The sequence below is a fragment of the Mus caroli genome, chromosome 3 (assembly GCF_900094665.2).
Source record: "Mus caroli chromosome 3, CAROLI_EIJ_v1.1, whole genome shotgun sequence".
In the NCBI taxonomy this organism is placed as follows: Eukaryota; Metazoa; Chordata; class Mammalia; order Rodentia; family Muridae; genus Mus; species Mus caroli.
Genome location: NC_034572.1, coordinates 90448792 through 90451712, shown reverse-complemented (window position 1 = coordinate 90451712; position 2921 = coordinate 90448792). Strand labels below are relative to the sequence as shown.

General features: G+C 49.5%; 1 non-coding gene across 1 annotated transcript; it reads right to left on the bottom strand.

Annotated features, from left to right (window-relative positions):
• Positions 1–2699: 2699 nt before the first annotated feature.
• Trnan-guu lies at positions 2700–2773 on the bottom strand. The gene has a single exon. It is a non-coding gene; the product is annotated as a tRNA-Asn (tRNA).
• Between the last annotated feature and the right edge of the window lie 148 nt (positions 2774–2921).

Here is a 2921-nt window from a genome sequence, read left to right as displayed (position 1 = left end):
TTTTTTTTTTTTTTAACAATTTTGTGATTCAAGGCGTGGGGCAGAAATTTGTTTTTGAGCAACTGTAACTGGTGGGATTGCGGACAAGTTCCAGCCTAAAGCGCTTGGTTTATACGGAAAAACCCTGGTGGATTCTTCGGGAAAGACTTGTGTTGTATCCAGTGCAACGCTGGCTGCCTGCGAACGCACCAGGTGCCATTGTGTGCCCGGGTTCTTCTAAAGCTGCAAAGTGCTCCGGCGTGGAAGAGTGCGCCAGATGCCCGACAATTTCCCTGTCCAGGAGACTGTGGCCCTGACGGTCCCTGAACAGGCACTGGAGAAACCCGCCCAGAAGGGACCTGCCTTGCTCCTCCTGGAACAACAGCGAGTAGTTTTGCGGCGAACGAAGGGGTCACACCCAAGCGCAGCCCCTTCCCTGCTGCTTTTCCAGCTTCCACCGCCGCAGGAGCCGAGGAGCCTGGAGGTCCGAACCCAGAGTCACTGAGGCCACCTATGGTCGCGGACCTCTGGCGGAGGCCATCTGGGCTCCGCCACCCTGGGAGACACGGTGGGAACTGCGTACACCCGCGTCCTGGAGCTTTTTCAAGGATGGGCGCTTTCAGCCGTGAGACCCTTGGCCCGGATCCTGTCCAGGTCGGCGGCCAATCCTAAATAGCTGTAGTCTTGGGCCCACAGGGATTGCCACCATGCTGGCTTGTTTTTCTTCCCCCACCCCCACCCCACTGGCTTATGAATCATATCCAATCATGCCTTGATGTTTTTGCACAGTGTTAATCCCACAAAGGATCTCTGAGATGAGAAAAATCACCGACTCAAATGGCCTAATTGGAGTAAGCTTTTTTTTTTTTTTTTTTTTTTTTATTCATGTACACTGGCTGTCTCCCTCCCTGTAAGACAGGGTTCAAGAAATCAGCTCTGGACATGGAGAAGATACTTTTCTTAAAGATTAGGGGTAGGGAGTTTCCAAATGTGGGGGCTAGCAGGCAAATAATCAGGGCTCACAGAATCAAGACATAAGCATAAGGAGTCTGTCCTAACCTCCTTAAACAGTGCTCTTTGATCTGAGTGACCAGGTCATCACAGAACACAATTACCTATCGGAGGGCTCGGAAGTACCTTAAGTGTCCATTCGAAATACTCAACATAGGTTCTGTGTGCCTGTGCACTGTGACACACCCCACCCTGCCCCCCGCCCATCCCCTAGTTGGGACAGCTAAGAGAAAGTTTGTTTCAAACACAAGTAAAGAAGAAAGGAACACAGCTACAGCTGGGAGTACAGGAGCAGAACTGGGCACCACCCCTGGGGAAGATTCATTTGCAGAATGGGCTTGGTAAGAACATTGATATAAACGCCATTGTGTGACAGTGGAACACCCATCTCACCACTATCAAAATACACATCTGCAGGAGGCAACAAGGATCTGCTTGCTTCCCCTGCAGTTATGCTCACTTAAAAAACGTTTACCTGGGAAAATTGCAGGGAAGGAAGGGAGGGCATGTGGAGGAGGGGAGAAGGAACCTCACCATCTTAAGAAAGTCAGAGTAGTGAGGCAGTGGCGGAGCGAGTCTTTAATCCTAGCACTTAGGAAACTGAGGTAGGTGGATCTCTGAGTTTGAGGCCTGGTCTACAGAGGGAGTTCCAGGGCAGAAGGAGAAGCAGGAAGAAAAGGAAGGAGAGGAAGGAGAAGGAGGAGGAGAAGAAATATATTCAGAGTAAGTGTTGGTCGAAGGGCTCAGCAGTTCAGAGCACTTCCTGCTCTTATGGAAATGTTCCTTACTACCAACCACTCCAGGCAGTTCACAATTGTCTGTAACTCCAGTGCACGGAGAGTTGACACCCTCTTCTGGCCTCTGTCAGCACTGCACATACACAAAAATAAAATCTAGCCAGATGTGGTGTCCCATGCCTTTAGTCCCAGCCTTCTGGACAGGAGGCAGGATCTCCAGTGAGAGTTAGAGATTAGACTGTCTCCATAGGGAGTTCCAAGATAGCCAGGGCTATATCAAACTACGCAGAACACCTTATAAATTACACACATACACACACACGACACACACACATATATGAAAAGAAATGCAGAATTAGGCATGGCTGGGTATGGTGGTGCAGGCATTTAATTTTGGCACTCAAGAGATAGCAGCTCTCTTGAGCTCTGCAAATCCCAGTCCAGGCGAGGCTACACAGTGAGCAACTGTCTCTAAAGACAACAAACAATAAACAAGTTACAAACAAACAAAAGCCCAAATCACAAACAAACAAACCACAAAGTTCTCCACTCTTGCTATCCTACTGGGTCCAAAGATCAACCCCAGTGGTCTAATGTGTGTGGGATGGGACCAGTGCAAAGCAGTGGCAGCAGGCAAGGTGGACTCCCTTTGAGTCTAGAATCCTCAACTTTCATCTTACAAGTGTCTAAGCCAAAGAAAAGCACCCTAACTAAATGTGTATCTGGAGATTCGAGGGGAACAACTCATTCAGACTAGGTCACTACTGCCAGGTGTGGGGTTTCTCGCCTCAAATTCCTGACCAGCCTGGTTATTCCAGGCCTTGTCTGAAAAACTAAATTAAGAAAGGCAATTCTGTACTCTCTGGTAGGCTTGCTTGGACTTTGGGTAACTAGCGATAATAATTGGAATAGTTTCAGTATCACTGAGGTGTTTTCAGCAAAGTAGGAATAGCAAGGGGAGGTTAAAACACTCGTCCCTGGGTGGGCTTGAACCACCAACCTTTCGGTTAACAGCCGAACGCGCTAACCGATTGCGCCACAGAGACGTTGTGGAAATCCTTAGGTTGGCTGGATGGTGAGTGAGGGCTCACAGGGAGCAGCGTTCAGTCCTGGAGGTTGGTCACGGTGCTAACTGGGGACAGCGGTTGGGAGTTGAACTGGAGTCACCAGACCGCAGGTCCTGCGCCGGGTTCC